We start from the raw sequence: 17,866 nt of genomic DNA on the forward strand, positions 1-17,866 counted from the left end.
AGGGAAAAGTTGTAGAGAACCTTTGAAAAAGTATGTAGGAGAGTGTGTGCAAAGAAAAATCTGAAAAGAGACACTAATGCGCAGCTTAGGGTATAAAAATACCCTAATGGGCTCGGGTCCCGCTTAGGGGCAACCTAAGCCCAATCTGCGACACTACCGCTCAGCGGTAGTTTGCCGCTCAGCGGCATGATGGACAAATTTGTAAGCACCAAAATATGATGTCACAAACTTGTTTCACAATCGGCAAGTATGACCGAATCGTTCAAGTAATAAAACTTGGTAAGACCAAGTATCGTTCTTCCCAAAGGACTCACGGCCTAGTTTAGTTATGTGGTTTCTTGATTAACTAAGACTTACAAACGAAATATTTGAGTTTAAAATGCAAGACAGAAAATAAACATGTATGCATGAATTTTGATCAATGGCAAAGACAAAAGATAAACACTTTCAATGGAATATATGAATGAATATGTTGTTGGGGGTCAATTTCATCTCATCCACTCTCATATATTTTAGGAATTCAACATTCAAATCATCATTGTTAATGCCACTCTCTAATGTACCATTCTAGATGGCTTCTCCCTAATCAAATAGTTCATACAATTCCTAGCATTCCTAATGATTAGTTCATGAGTGCAGGAGCTTAAAGGCAACCAATAGAATATTGTCAGTATAATATTGGGAGAAATTCCCCGGATCTAGACTTCCCCGTACGTGTCCGTATCGACAAAACCAATAATCATGCATTAGAATGAGTTAAACAATGCAAGCATTGAGCAAAGAGGAAAAACCCTAACTAATGATGAAAGAAAGCATATGTCTTAATTCAAAGATGTACTCAACAGATTCCATATATGAGAGCTTCAAGAGATTACATTGATTCCCCAACAAACATACAAGGTTTAGTTCACCATATTCATGGTGAACCTAGATGAATAACAATGAAAGTATGAAAGAATAAACCCAATAAAGTGGAAGAGGTAGCCTGAGCATCCAAGATCCTCCTTCAAAGGGGTGAAAGAGAGAGTGTTTGCCTCGTTTCTGCCAAAGATACCTAACTATAGGACGTGCAAGCCCTTATATACTAATCTAGAGTTACAAAAGATTACAAAAGCCCAAGCCCAAAAAGTGCCGCTCAGCGCCATTTACCGCTCAGCGGTTGTTACGCGTCTTCTTTCTTCCCCTCAGCGGCCATTTGCCCCTCAGCGGTTCCAACGCCACCTCTTGAGTGCCGCTCAGCGGTAGTTTGCCGCTGAGCGGTGCCTTCGACTTCTCCTTTTTGCACTCTTTCTTGTCTTTTCTAATGTCCTCTCTCTTATTCTTCACTTCTTTCACCAAATTCACCTCAAAACCTGCACAAAAACACTTAAATCAAGCATAAACCTGTCCAGCTCTCTTATTTCTGAAAATATAAACAAAAGGCATGATTTCAAGCTAGTTTCTAAGTCTAAAGGTTGCTTTTAGTATCAACTTTAAGCATGAAAATAACAGTTTTTCAACTGTTATCACTGCACTTTCGGGAAGTGCTCTTCTTCTTCCTAGCTTAACCTAGGTGCCTCCTACCCATGCCTCTCACTTACTCCCTGCAATAATATGCTCAGATTACTCATGCAAAATCCTATTATGCAACTACAACAGAACAAACAAAAATATAATCAATCAACTGGGTTGCCTCCCAGGTAGCGCTTGTTTAACGTCACGAGCCTGACCCAACATCCACCAACACCCATCAGTAGGTGTAACAAACCTAGTATCCTTCAGTGGATACTTCACCACCTAGCATCCTTCAGTAGATGCTATATCCCAACAAAATATTTACAGCAATAATGTCCAAAAGTTCAAAATTACATCACCAAAACAAAAATTAAAAATCCTTAAATCACTGGGTTGCCTCCCAGCAAGCGCTCTTTTAACGTCATTAGCTTAACCCAATAAAGTTCAAATTCCTTCTTCCTGGTTGATGTCCATATTCCACCAACTCCTCAACTGCTTCCTGTGTACTGTTTTGACTCTTCTAGAATATGGAGACTCTATCTCTATCATCTCCTTTTCTTTATAACCTTTCACAACCCACAATTTGTTTTTGACTCTCACAGGTGTACCCAGTTGGAGTTGTTCTTTCATCCAGTCATCAGGAACTTTCCTTCCTCTTCCAATCTTCTCTTTTTCCGGTACCTGAAACAATAAACAATGCTTACCTTTAACCTTGGGCTTTTCATCTTGAGAGCTAGTCATGAGTACATCTTGAAATGCAGCTTTATGACTAGCTTCTTCCTCCTACATCTGCCTCTCATCTTTGAAGACATCTACAACAACTCTCTCTTCTCTGTCTTGGAGCACTACTATACCTTCGTTCACATCAATGATGGCTTTGGCCATTTTCATAAACGGTCTTCCAAGAATAGTCGATATCTTTTCAGTCTCCATCTTCATCACCACAAAGTCTACCAAGAACTGGAGTTTACCCACACAAACTATAATATCTTCTGCTATTCCACAGGGTTCCTTTGAAGATCCATCTTCCATTACTAAGTTAACCTTTACAAGTTTCACATCAACATCACCTATCTGCTCCAGTAAAGAATAAGGTATCAAGTTAACACTTGATCCTAAATCAAGTAAGGCTTTGTTTATCCTCGTCTTCCCTATTGTGCATGGAATGGAGAAACCTCCTGGATCTTTTGCCTTTAGAGGGAATGGCTCCTTTTTAACAGCTTTATATATTTTTTTTGTATCATCCTCTCTTCGTCTTTTCCTTGTAGAGACTTCTTCTTCAGGTTTAGTATAAACTGCAATTTGTTGTAGTATCTAATTCCAAGGTACATCATTGTCCACCATCTTGAATAATTCTGTAAAATCAAATTGCTTCTTTTGATTCATTGGAAAAGGAAAACTATCATTACTCCCTATCTCTCTTCTCTCTTTTTCTTTCTCTCTCTTCTTTTTCTTTTTCTCTCTCTTCTTTTTCTTTCTTTTCTCTCTTTTCTTTTAACTCAACTCTCTCATCATTTGTACTCTCCACCACTTTGCATTCTTCCCTGGGGTTAACCTCAGTATTAGCCCCAAAATTTTTATTTGACCTCTCTTCCAATTGCTTGGTAATCTGACCCATTTGAGTCTCCCAATTCTTAATAGAAGCCTCAGTGCTCTTTTGAGTAGACTCAGTTTTCTGTATGAACTGATTAAGAGTCTCTTCCATCCTTATTGACCTTTCATTTAGTATAGCCATCTGTTGCCATAAGGTTGGTTGTTGATGTTGCTTATTGAATTGCCCAGTTTGTCCAGCTTGCCCAGTTTGTCCGTGACCAATGCTTGGGTGTGGTTTCCACCCTTGATTAAAATTCCCCTGACGGTATTGATTGGCCACGAAGTTTACATCTTCTAATGATTCTACTGGAAAAGCGCATTGACCATTGATATGGTCACCTCCACATAATTCACACAACTGTGATTGAGCCTGTGCAACAGTCTTTAACTCTTTTGGTAGTTGTGCAAGAGTTTTCGTAAGAGTCTCCAATTGTTGAGTTAGTATCTTATTTTGTGCTAGCAAGGCATCATGGGTTTGTAATTGTAGAACTCCTTTTTATTGTATAGGAGCTCCACTTTCACTGTTGAGCTCATTGTCACTAGTAGCCATGTTGTCAATGATTTATGTAGCTTCCTCTGGAGTTTTCCATTGGATATTTCCTCCTGCTGAGGCGTCAAGCATCATCTTGGTTTGTGAACCAAGACCTCCAAGGAAGGTTAGGACTACTTGCACATCATCAAAGCCATGCGTGGGTGTCTTTCTTAATAAGCTTTTATACCTGTCCCATGCATGCCCCAGTGATTCCTCCATGCCTTGTCTGAATGCTGAAATCTCTTGCTTCCCTTTATTAACTTTTGATTGTGGAAAGTATTTATTTAGGAATTTGGTCACCACTGCTTCCCACTCTGTAAAGCTTTCTTTTGGAAAAGAATTTAACCAAAGCTTAGCATTGCCTCCTAGTGAGAATGGAAACAAGCTATGTTTGATTGCTTCATTCGGCACCCCATTTATTTTCACCGTGTTGCAAATCTCATTAAAAGTTGTGAGGTGCTCATATGGGCTTTCGTGAGACAACCCATTAAATTGATTACTCTTCACCAGTTGAATTAATGCTGGCTTAACCTCCATGTTGACTGCATTGACCCTTGGTCTTGCTATGCTGTTAAAGTGTTGAGGTCCAGCTATATTGGTGTAATCTACAAGAGTTCTTCTGGCATTATTATTCTCCATATTTTCTGTGCTATTGTTAGAACCTTGTGGTGATTGTTGTAACAGAGTTTCCGGAGGAGGAAAAAATTCTCTAGATGTACGGATTCTTCTCCTCCGTCTACTCTCGTCTAAACCTTCAAGAAGAGGTTCTGCAGTTTTCTTGCTTCTAGTTCGGATTGCTTCCTGCATACACAAGAAAACAAAACCCTAGAAAAATTGGTTAGCACAAAAAGATATAAAAGAAGATATAAGATAAGAGATAAGAAGATAAAAACAGAAAACAGAAAAATAAAAATAAAAACAGAAAATAAAATAAAATAAAATAAAATAAAATAAAAACAGAAAAAATAAAAACAGAAATTCAAAATTCAAAATTCAAAAACAAGTCAAAGATAATCAATAATCACACAAATGAACAAGTTAAACCACGAGTCCCCGGCAACGGCGCCAAAAACTTGATGACAAATTTATGAACACCGAAAAACGGCGCCACAAACTTGTTTAACACTCGGCAAGTGTGACCGAATCGGATCAAGTAATAAAACAAGGTAAGACTAAGTATCGTTTTCCCAAAGGACTCACGGCCTAGTTTAGCTATGTGATTTTTTGATTATTTAAGACTTAAGAACAAATTGATTATAGGTTTTAATGCAAAAGACAATAACTAAACATGTATGCATGAATTTGATCAATGGTAAAGAACAAAACAAACACTTCAATGAATTATATGAATGAGTATGTTGTTGGGGTTATCAATTTTATCTTATTCACTCTCATATATTTTCAGGAATTCATCATTCTTATCATCAATGCTAATGCCACTCTCTAAATTACATTGCAAGAAGGCCTATCCCTAATTACGAGTTCATACAATTCCTAACATTCCTAGTAATTAGTTCTTAAAGTTCAGGAGCTTAAAGGCAACCAATATGCTATTGGGAGAAATTCCCCGGATCTAGACTTCCCCGTACGTTCCCGTATCGACAAAATCAATAATCATGGCAATGAATGAGTTAAACAAAGCAAGCAATAAGCAAAGAGGAAAAACCCTAGCTAAAGATGAAAGAAAGCATATATCTTAATATAAGACATTAAATCAAATTCCATATATGAGAGTTTCACAAGACTACATTGATTCCCCAACAACAATACAAGGTTTAGTTCACCATATTCATGGTGAAACTAGATGAACAATAATGAAAGAATGAAAGATAGAACCCTAGAAAGAGGAGGAGGTAGCCTGAACATCCAAGATCTTCCTTCAAGGGGTGGAAAAGAGAGTGTTTGCTTCGTCTTTGCCAAAGATACAAACCCTAGGACGTCCTAAAGCTTATATACTATTCTAAAATTACAGAAAATTAGGCCCAAGCCCAAAAATAGTGCCGCTCAGTGGTAAACTACCGCTCAGCGATAAGTGCGTGAGTTGTTTTTCTCCCCTCAGCGGATCCAACGTGACTGCCTGTGTGCCGCTCAGCGGTAAACTGCCGTTGAGCGGCAGTTGCGGCTTCTCCTTTTGCACTTTTTGATGTCTTTTCTGATTCCATCTCTATCCTTCTTCACTTCTTTCACCAAATTCACCTTAAAACCTGCACAAAAACACTGAAATCAAGCATAAACCTGTCCAGCTCTCTTATTTCTAAAAATATGACCAAAAGCATGATTTCAAGCTAGTTTCTAAGTGTTAAAGGTTGCTTTTAGTATCAATTTTAAGCATGAAAATAACAGTTTTTGAACTGTTATCAATGAGGCCCGAGGTAGTTGACCCAGATTGCCTGTGACTCACTTTTTCAGAACTTCTGAATGATGAGCCACCCTATTGACTCTATTTCGTGTTAATTTCAAAACTATGGTCTTGTCACTCGTGCTAGTCAGAAAATTATAAATTTGTGATTAAGCCTTTGAGATAAAATGGAATTTAACATGAGATCTGAAGTCAAGGGGGGGTTCAAGTTCAGACATTTTAAAGGAAAGGATAGCCATTGAAGTAAAGGAGGGTAATATGGATGGCCCGAGAGAACTGCTGAAGAAAATGAAGACAACCCAAAAGGATGCATTCAAGAAGGGGTATAAGAATTTGTTGAGCTTGTCAGAGGGGAAGAATTTGGGCAAATCTTAAATACACCTCTCGAGGGCAAAGATCTATACAACTACCTCGGGCAGTATACCCATATCTTGCAGCAAGTGAGAATCATAAGAGTGCACCCTATGAAGTTGGAGAGAGGATTCATGCTTAAGGGTAAAGCGAGGAGCCTTCCTCGGGGTTACCTAGAGTGGTACCTGTATCGTTCGGCTAAGGAGGAAAACTGGGAAACAATTACGAATGTACTAGCTCTTATCCTCTATGGTGTCATGCTCTTTTCTAATATCATGGATTTTGTCGGTAATGTCGCCATGAATGCGTTTGTGGGGTACAAAGTTTGCTCTAAAGAATCTAGTCACTATTGTCCTAACTGAAGTTTCCAAGACCCTTAGTCAAGGTTGTGATCCATCTAGAAAGAAGATCTCTCGCATGAGTAAGGCCATTGTGAATGCCACATGTCACGTGGAGGAGTTGTTGCGGTGTAAAATAGAAATTGAAGGGGCAAATGAATGGGTGCAGCTTTGTGCAAGCTTATAAAGAGAACATTAATGGCGTGTTTTCTTGGCAACAAATATCGTGTATCATACACCATTGCGGGAGGTACCCTAATGTGCCCCTCATGGGTATCAGGTGTTGTATTAGTTACAATCTTGTGTTAGCACAAAGACAATTTGGGCGTCCTATGAGAGGATCACCTACACCTGCATCTCTTGCCATATTGCAGACCTTCAAAGGAAGGAACCTTTGCTGAAATGCTTCATCAAGTTAGGGACGCTTGGGGCAATGTTCTTCGCTTCGAGAGAGGCCCAAGATCATGGACTGTTAATGAAAGATTCCCTCAGCCATTGGATCGTAGAAAGAGTTAAGACAATCCAATTGCCATTCAAGTTAATCTCCCCTGACCCAAGTTGTGAAAAGAAATTTCACAGTGATGAACAGTGTGAAAGCAGTAGTGGCAAAACTGGAGAAGAAATGTCATTGAGCTAAAAGGGGACATCAAGCATTGATGATTAGATGAAAGAGTATGTCGTTGAAGAAGGGTGAGTTACAAAGGAACTGAAAAAGGAGTCTCTCACAACTAGCTTCCCTCGCTAATGGAGCCCTTGAACACATTATGAAGTTATTAGCTGATGCTGAGTTTGCAATGTCGATATTTAACCCGCTTAAGGGGATTGAAAATTTCCTCAATTGTTCCAAGAAACTGATCGTACAAATGAAGAATCTGATGGATGAGTGATGAGTCGTTATTTCTTGAATTATATTTAGTTTATTGCACTTAAATAGACCAGGGAATTGTGTTTAATTGTTTGTTATTTCCCCGTTTTCCGAATTGTGCTTAATTTGGTCGGAAATTTGTAATTGCGCTAATTTGGGTTTTCTGAGCTGATTAAGTGCATTTTTGAAGTGCAGGAAAATTTTGGAAATACATTTTGGGACATCAGGAAGAATGCCAAATAAATCCAAGACTCTCCACACAGACATTTTAGAATTAATTAAATTGTAATTCAGTAGTTTAGAATTTCTGTATCAACTTTTACATTTTGGGACAATTTTTGGTAAAGTAGATTAGACCCAAAATGTGAAGGAAAAAAATGACTTTGGCACCTTAGGGTTTTTGTGTGGACCCCACCCTTATTAAAGGTGACCCACGGCCCTTGGAAAAGCCAGCCGCCACTTGCCATTTTCATTTGACGCTCTCGGCTTGTGTTCTTAGAAAAAAAAATGATGTTTACGCTGGGTTATTTTTTGGATTCTGATGATGAATGAAAGAAAGTTTTTCACTTCTCCACTTTGCTGAAGGCACTTGTGATTTCTTTGTTTTAATTCTCGGTCCAGCACACGGTGCATTTACTTTCCTATTAGAGTGAAGAAACGTGATGGATTTTGGTGTGTGCCACGGCATGGAGAGAGCACATGATGCAAGTAGGAGCTGGTACGGTTTGGTGTAGCCGTGTTGCGCTGGAAGAAAGGAAGCAGCAGCACTAAATCCACCGAGTGAGAGAGAGAATGGTGTGCACGGGAAGTGGGTGCAGTACAGAATGAAACTTGGAAGCATTGAAGGAGTAGGTGTGTCACGGCATGGAGAATGAAAAGTAGAAGGCACTTGTCATATCTTGGGAGAGATGCAGCACGGTGATTTTTATCTTTGAAATGAAGAGATGATTAGATAGCATAAGGTGTCACATCCTGGCTGGAAAAAAAACAGATTTATTCATCTTTCATTTGGAGGAATTTTGGAATGGAGCGGTGCTTTGAGATGAAGAAAAGGAAGTGGTATCACGGTAGAAATGGTGCACGTGAATCATGGCCCATGGAGAGCTCTCGGTTGCAATTGTAATTGGAATAGAGCTGTTGCCACGTCAACGTGAGAGGTCCTCCAAGGGTTTTCTTTTGGATTATTTTAAATGCTTGTCCTATACTTGAGTTTGGTTGCAATGTTCATATTGAATCCATTCATGGATGCTTGCTAACTTTTAAGTCATTTTTGTGTATTCATTGTTTGCCTCTTCCAATGCTAATGGTCACTAAAGTTAAGTCTCAATACTTCAAATTAGTTAAAAAATTTGCATTAAATGTTTTTTTTGTACACTGTCGCTTTTCACACCTTGCGCATTTAATTTTATTTCTCATGTTTGTCAGTTGCAATGTTACGTTTTCTGATTTAACAATTTCAATTCAAGTGAGTCGCGCAAGTTTTCTTTAATGTAGTTGTAATGTTAGCTGTAGTGACCAACCGTTTTAATTTTGTATTTACATCTGTGTTTAATTCTCAGTTCTAATTTAGTTTATTTCCAATCACAAGAACACTCTCAAAACCCCCCTCCACTGCGTGTTTGACCTGAGACTTGAACCAAATTGGTCCTTGAGAGACGACCTAGGAGTCACTTCCTAGTACTATACTGCATTCTTTTATGCAAAACTTTTGTGGGAGGCGCGACCCTCTCATCAAAATGGCGCCGTTGCCGGGGACCAACGGTTCAGTTTTAGGTCTTTTGTGTTGATAAGGTGTTGTTTGTGTGTTGTGTTTGTCTTGTATGTTTGAGTGTGTGTGAATTGTTTGTTTAGGTTGTTTTGTGTGTTCAAAATTTTTGTGATATCGTTTCATGATTTTAGGGTGTTGTGACTTAGTGCATGACTAGGGGAAATCCTGGGCCTATACCACCCTTTGATCCTGAGATTGATAGAACTTTTCATAGGTTAGCTAGGCATTCTAGAAATTTATCTTTAGAGTCTGTTTTTGAGTCTGTTCCATTGGATACTGTGCATCCCACTGCTGAGTACTTTGTGCATACTGCATCTACTGCATCTGTTGCATCTGCACGTGATTCTGATTCTGATTCTGTTGTTTTTCACACTGAGAACAATATGGCACAACCTCCACCTCGTGAGAGGACTTTTAGGGAGATGGCTGCACCTGATTTCGATATCGAAAGCTTGTGCATCCAATATCCTGATGAGGACGTTCCATTTGTTCTCAAGACTGGACTGATCCATTTGTTGCCCAAGTTTCATGGTCTTGTAGGTGAGAGTCCTCATAAGCATTTGAAGGAATTCCACATTGTCTGTTCTAGTATGAAACCACATGATGTTCCTGAAGAGCACATCTTCTTGAAGGCATTCCCTCATTCATTGGAAAATGTTGCTAAGGATTGGTTGTATGGTTTGGCGCCTAGATCCGTCACTAGCTGGGATGATCTGAAGAGGCTGTTCTTAGATAAATTTTTTCCAGCAGCCCGGACCACAGCTATCAGAAAAGACATAACTAGGATTAGGCAGCTTGGTGGAGAGAACTTATATGAGTATTGGGAGAGATTCAAGACACTTTGTGCTAGTTGTCCCCACCATCAGATACCTGAGCATCTCCTTGTCCAATATTTCTATGAGGGTTTGAACAACATGGACCGTGGTATGATTGATGCTGCCAGTGGTGGAGCTCTTGGAGACACCACACCTGCTGAGGCTAGGCAATTGATTGAGAAGATGGCCTCCAACTCCCAGCAGTTTAGCACCAGGAATGATGCCATTGTGGTGAGGGGCGTACATGATGTTGTTGCCCAGTCTTTATCAGCTGTTGAAAGCAAGTTGGAAGGAAAGATTGACTCTCTTACGAAGATGGTGACACAGTTGACTACCAACCAGAGATTTGCAGCTCCATCTGCATCTGTTGCACGACTATGTTCTATTTGTCCTTCCAGTGACCACTATACAGATGCTTGTCCTTCTTTGCAGCACTCTACTGCCTCTGATGCGCCTCAGGCTTATGATACGAACATCTACAACAACAGGCAGCAACAACAGCAAAATCATGACTTATCCAGCAACAGGTACAACCCAGGATGGAGGAATCACCCCAATCTGAGATGGAACAATGCGCCACAGCATCAACAGCAGGCACCACCTTTCCAGAATGCTGGAGCACCTAACAGATATGTGCCTCCACCAATGCAACAACACCAGAGGCAACAACAACAGCAGCAACAAGAGGCACCTGCCCAACCAGTTGCCCAACCTTCCACTTCGTCTGAACCTTTGATAACAGTTGAAAAACTGTTATTTTTATGATTAAAATTGACACTAAAAGCAACCTTTACACTTAGAAACTAGCTTGAAATCATGTTTTTCTTTATATTTTTGGAAATAAGAGAGCTGGACAGGTTTATGCTTGATTTCAGTGTTTTTGTGCAGGTTTTAAGGTGAATTTGGTGAAAGAAGTGAAGAAGGAGAGAATTGAAATCAGAAAAGACAACAAAAAGTGCAAAAAGGAGAAGCCGAAGTCACCGCTCAGCGGCAGTTTACCGCTGAGCGGCACTCAGGAGCTTGCGGGAGGTCCGCTGCGGGGCAAAATGGCCGCTGAGGGGAGAAAACAAGTCACGCACTCACCGCTGAGCGGCAGTTTACCGCTGAGCGGCACTCAGGAGCTTGCGGGAGGTCTGCTGAGGGGCAAAATGGCCGCTGAGGGGAGAAAACAAGTCACGCACTCACCGCTGAGCGGTATTTTACCGCTGAGCGGCACTTTAATGGGCTTGGATTTGACTTTTTGTAATTTACGAATGATATATAAGCTTTAGGGTTTCCTAGGGTTAGGCATCTTTGGCTGGAACGAAGCAAACAATCTCTTTTCCACCCCTTGGGGTAGATTGGGAGATGGTGACAGCTCTCCTCTTCTCTTTCTCGGGTTTATTCTATCATTCTTTCATTGTAATTCATTTAGGTTCACCATGAATATGGTGAACTAAACTCTGTATGTTTGTTGGGGAATCAATGTAATCTTGTGAAACTCTCATATATGGAATCTGTTTTTACATCTTTTAATTAAGACTTATGCTTTCTTTCATCATTAGTTAGGGTTTTTCCTCTTTGCTTAATGCTTGCATTGTTTAACTCATTCGATGGATGATTATTGGTTTTGTCGATACGGGCATGTACGGGGAAGTCTAAATCCGGGGAATTTCTCCCAATTTTATATTGGTTGTCATTAAGCTCCTGCACTTATGAACTGATCATTAGGAATGCTAGGAATTGTATGAACTCGTGATTAGGGAGAAGCCTTCTGGAAAGGTACATTAGAGAGTGGCATTAACAATGATGATTTGACTGTTGAATTCCTAAAAATATATGAGAGTGGATAAGATGAAATTGACCCCCAACAACATATTCATATCTATATTTCATTGAAAGTGTTTATCTTTTGCTTTTTGCCATTGATCAAAATTCATGCATACATGTTTATTTTCTGTCTTGCATATTAAACCCCAAATATTTCGTTTGTAAGTCTTAGTTAATCAAGAAACCACATAACTAAACTAGGCCGTGAGTCCTTTGGGAAGAACGATACTTGGTCTAACCAAGTTTATTACTTGAACGATTCGGTCATACTTGCCGATTGAAAACAAGTTTGTGACATCATAATTTGGTGTTCATAACTTTGCTTATTCAAAATAGAATTATCTCTCAACAGCTTGAAGAAGTAACTATGAAACTTTCTCAAATCCCACAGGAAATACAACAGGTCTCAATGGTTCAAGTGCAATAACAAAAATGGCAGATGCAATTTACTCCAGTTGAGAAAACAACAAAGCTTGAAGAGACTTTCCAAAGATTCTTGAAGACGAATGCGTCTTATTGTCATAATGTGGATGTTGCATTTAAAAATATGGAGGTTTATGTTGAGAGAATAGTTGACGAGATGAAACATGATAATCTCGGAAAGGAGTGTAAAACTGTTGTGACGAGAAGTGGTAGAGTGTTAGAGGAGAGACAAAAAGAAAGAGAGGAGAAAGAAAATGAGAGTGAGAGTGAAAAAGAAACATGTGAGTGGAAAGAAAGAGTTGAGAGAGAGAAAAAGAAAAAAGAAGAAGAGGAGAGGAGAGAAAAAAAAGAGAGAGAAGAGAGAGAGGAGAGACAGAAAGAAAAAGAGTATGAAAAGCCACTTCCTTACCCAAAGAGTTATTCAAGGAAGGAGAAAGAAAAGCAGTTGGAAAGATTCATGGAATTGTTTAAGAAGTTGGAGATCACTATACCATTCTCTGAAGCATTACAACAGATGCCAGCATATGCGAAATTTTTGAAGGAACTCCTCACAAAGAAACACAAGTACATTGATAAGGAAACTATCAATATACAGGGTAACTGCAGTGCAATCATACAGAAATTACCTCCTAAACTTAAAGATCCAGGAAGCTTCACCATTCCATGCACCATAGGAGATGTGAAAGTTGGAAGAGCATTGATTGATTTGGGAGCTAGCATTAATCTAATGCCGCTATCCATGTGCAGAACAATTCAAGGGCTGGAAATTAAACCAACCAGAATGGCTCTTCAATTGGCGGACAGGTCTCTTAAATATCCATATGGAGTAGTTGAAGATGTTCTAGTGAAGGTTGACAAATTTGTATTCCCAGTGGATTTTATTGTGATGGAGATGGAAGGAACTAGTGATGTTCCTCTTATTCTTGGGAGACCTTTTATGAAGACTGCTAGAGTTTTGATTGATGTAGAGAATGGTAAGCTTAAATTGAGAGTTGATGATGAAGAAATCACTTTTGATGTATCCAAAGCTATGACATATCCAAATGATGACAAAGCATGTTTTCAATTTGATGAACTTGATGAAGTTTGTATGGTGCAAGAAAGGATGGTGCGAAATATTTCTCCATTGGAAAAAACTCTCATTGATGCATGTGAAGATTTAGATGAAGAAGAAGAGAAATTGATTGATGAATGTCTGATGGACTTGGAAACATTGAAAAAGAGTCCAGAGGAAGATCCAATATTCGAAATAATTGATAAGGAAGAAATAGTCAAAACACAGACACCAGAATTAAAAAGATTGCCATCACATCTGAAATATGTGTTTCTAGAAGAAGATGGAACAAAGCCAGTCATCATCAATAACTCTTTGTCTCTACAAGAAGAAGAGCAATTGATAGAAATTCTGAAAGCCAACAAAGAAGCAATTGGGTGGTCAATATCAGATCTCAAAGGTATTAGCCCAACTTACTGCATGCACAAAATTTTTATGGAAGAAGATTATAAACCAAGTGCTCAACCACAGAGAAGGTTAAATCCTGTTATGAAGGAGGTTGTCAGAAAAGAAGTGTTGAAACTGTTTGAAGCTGGTATCATCTATCCAATCTCTGACAGTGAATGGGTGAGTCCAGTACAGGTGGTTCCAAAGAAAGGTGGGATGACAGTAATTTATAATGATAAGAATGAACTTATTCCTACTCGGACAGTTACTGGTTGGCGTATGTGCATTGATTACAGGAAGCTGAATAAAGCTACTAGGAAAGATCATTTTCCTCTTCCTTTCATGGATCAGATGCTAGAAAGGTTATCAGGGCAGGCTTTCTATTGTTTTCTAGATGGATATTCTGGATATAATCAAATTGTGGTGGATCCAAAAGACCAGGAGAAGACGGCTTTTACTTGTCCTTTTGGTATCTTTGCGTATAGAAAGATGCCTTTTGGATTATGTAATGCTCCAGCTACGTTTCAGAGGTGTATGCAGGCAATTTTTGCGGATCTTTTAGAAAAATGCATTGAAGTATTCATGGATGATTTCTCAGTTTTTGGAAATTCTTTCCAAAGATGTTTGGCTAATTTGAACACTGTCCTCAAAAGATGTGTTCAGACAAATCTTGTTTTGAATTGGGAAAAATGTCATTTCATGGTAACTGAAGGAATTGTATTGGGGCATAAAATCTCTGCTAAAGGAATTGAGGTAGACAAAGCTAAAGTAGAAGTCATTGAGAAACTACCTCCACCAACAAATGTAAAGGGGATTAGAAGTTTTCTTGGTCATGCTGGGTTTTATAGAAGATTCATCAAGGATTTCTCAAAAATTGCTAAACCATTGAGTAATCTTTTGATGAAGGATGCACCTTTTGTGATGAATGAAGATTGTCTGAAAGCTTTTGACACATTGAAGAAGAAGTTAGTGTCAGCTCCAGTAATTGTAGCACCAGATTGGAATCAAAACTTTGAATTAATGTGTGATGCAAGTGATTATGCAATAGGAGTTGTCCTTGGCCAGCGGAAAGAACAAAAGTTTCATCCAATTTATTATGCTAGCAAGGTTCTGAATGATGCTCAATTGAATTATGCTACAACCGAGAAAGAATTTCTTGCTATTGTGTATGCTCTAGAGAAATTTAGACCTTATCTTATTGGGTCCAAGGTAACTGTCTATACAGATCATGCAGCTATCAAATATTTGTTGACAAAACCAGATTCTAAGCCACGTCTGATTAGATGGGTTTTACTATTGCAAGAATTTGATGTAGACATCCGTGATAAGAAAGGAAGTGAAAACTTAATTGCTGATCATTTGTCACGGTTAGTCAAATGAAGTCACTAGCAAGGAGTCTGAAATCTGGGAATCTTTTTCAGATGAATCACTCATGTATATTCAGCAGAGACCCTGGTTTGCTGATATGGCTAATTTCAAAGCTGCAAGGGTCATGCCGGAAGACTTAACTTGGCAACAAAGAAAGAAATTTTTGCATGATGCCAAGCAGTTTGTTTGGGATGATCCTTATTTGTTCAAAATTGGAGCAGATAATCTTCTGAGGAGATGTGTTACAAATGAAGAAGCAGAAGGAATTCTCTGGCATTGTCATGATTCACCTTATGGAGGACATTTTAATGGAGAAAGAACAGCAGCAAAAGTCCTTCAATCAGGATTTTATTGGCCAACTTTGTTTAAAGATGCTCATAATCATGCTAAAATTGTGACAAATGTCAAAGAGCAGGGACAATCACTAAACGTCATGAGATGCCTTTACAAGGTATTTTAGAGGTTGAGGTTTTTGATTGTTGGGGTATTGACTTTGTTGGACCCTTCCCTCCATCTTTCAACAATGAATATATTCTGGTAGCAGTGGATTATGTGAGTAAATGGGTGGAAGCATTAGCTTGTCCTAAAAATGATGCTAGCACGGTAATTAAATTCCTGAAGAGGCAGATATTCTCACGTTTTGGCACTCCAAGAGTGTTGATCAGTGATGGAGGATCTCATTTTTGCAATTATCAGCTAGAGAAAGTACTCAAACACTATGGAGTAAAACATAAGGTAGCTGCACCTTATCATCCACAAACCAATGGACAAGCTGAGGTATCTAACAGGGAGATAAAAAGGATCCTGGAAAAAACAGTGACTTCATCAAGAAAGGATTGGTCTCTCAAATTGGATGATGCTCTTTGGGCTTATAGGACAGCAATGAAGACGTCTATGGGATTATCACCATTTCAATTAGTCTATGGGAAAGCATGCCATTTGCCTGTAGAATTGGAGCATAAAGCATTATGGGCTTTGAAATTCTTGAATTTCGATCCTTATGAAACTAAATGCACACGCAGACGGCAGATTTTGGAGCTTGAAGAAATGCGATTACATGCATATGATTCATCCAAGGCTTACAAAGACAAAATTAAATTTTATCATGACAGAAAGTTGGTGAATAGAGTTTTCAATCCAGGACAACAGGTATTATTGTTCAATTCAAGATTGAAGATATTTCCTGGGAAGCTGAAGTCAAAATGGTCAGGACCATATGTGATAAAAGAAGTGCATCCGCATGGAGCAATTGAAATATTTAATCCAGTTGCTGCTGATCCACAAGAAGTTGGGTGGTGAATGGTCAACGTCTCAAACCTTATCTAGGGGGAGAGGTGCAACAATTTTCCACAATGATGTTGTTGGTTGATCCTTGAAAGTTTGGGTCAGGCTCGTGACGTTAAACAAGCGCTCACTGGGAGGCAACCCAGTATTTTGTAAGTATTTCTGTTTTTAGATTAGGGTTTGATGTACTCTATTTGAAACCTGGTTTGTTATGATGGTTTGCTATTAACTGTGATTGTGATAAGTAATGCTGAATGATGCTTATGATTGATTGATGAGATGATGTGCACATTAAATGCTTATACAGGTGATTCACAAGCTTTGTGAACAAATGCAGATATCATGATTGTGATTGTGAAATTAAGCAGGATGTGTATGTCAAATGTGAATGAGCTTATATGTGAGATTTTGAGCTCCAGAGTTGTTATTGTTGAATGCTATTACTTTGAAAGCATGAATGGTTTTGCCCAGGTTTTCTATGATTGAATCAATTGCTTGTTTTGCATCACATGATCAAGGCCATTTGTTGAAAACCTTTTTATTGGCCAAATTCATAAAATTAGCCCACTAAAAGAGAACACTTTGTGTTCATCCTTTGAACCCTTAGCCTTGAATATACACTGAAACCTTTGATTGAAAATCTTTACCTTGAGTTAAGTAGAAGATCTTGTGTGGTATTGTTAAATGTTCAAGTTTGGGGTTGTTGGGAAAACATGAAAAGCATTGAGCTAAGAGCTAAAAAGTAAGAATATGCAAAGAAAAAGAAAAGAAAAGAAAAAGAAGTAAAGCTCAATGCAAAGGCAAAAGAAAGTTGGGAATGAATAAGATGATTGTGTTGTTATGATTCTCTTAACTCAAGGATTTTGTGATCCAGAAAAACCAATTTTCTTGTTAGCCCAGCCACATTATAAGCCATAGAAAAGTCCTTGTGATGATGCATGCTTGTGAATGTTTTTGATTGTGGTAAAATGAAAGGCAAAGTTGATTCATGTACATTGTGATAGTAGAGTGAATGAGTGATCATCTCTTATACACTTGAGTGTGAGTGAAACACTTGACTTAGTGAGGAAATATCACATGAACACATGAACATCCATGCTTAATTGATTGATCATTCATGAAAATAGCATTTGTTGGAATTTAAATGACTTTGTGAACACTAAAGCATGTGCACATCTTGATTGAACTCTTGGTCATAAGTTTGAGTGAAGTTGTTACTTCTCTTGAAAAGAGATTTTTGAATGAGTGAACCATCATATGAATTGGTTGAAGATGAGTTACATCTTATTTGCTTGAGGACAAGCAAAGTTTTAAGTTTGGGGTTGTGATAACAGTTGAAAAACTGTTATTTTCATGATTAAAATTGACACTAAAAGCAACCTTTACACTTAGAAACTAGCTTGAAATCATGTTTTTCTTTATATTT

Source organism: Vigna umbellata, chromosome 10 (genome assembly GCF_029865625.1).
Source record: "Vigna umbellata cultivar VRB3 chromosome 10, Vumbellata_1.0, whole genome shotgun sequence".
Classification (NCBI taxonomy): Eukaryota; Viridiplantae; Streptophyta; class Magnoliopsida; order Fabales; family Fabaceae; genus Vigna; species Vigna umbellata.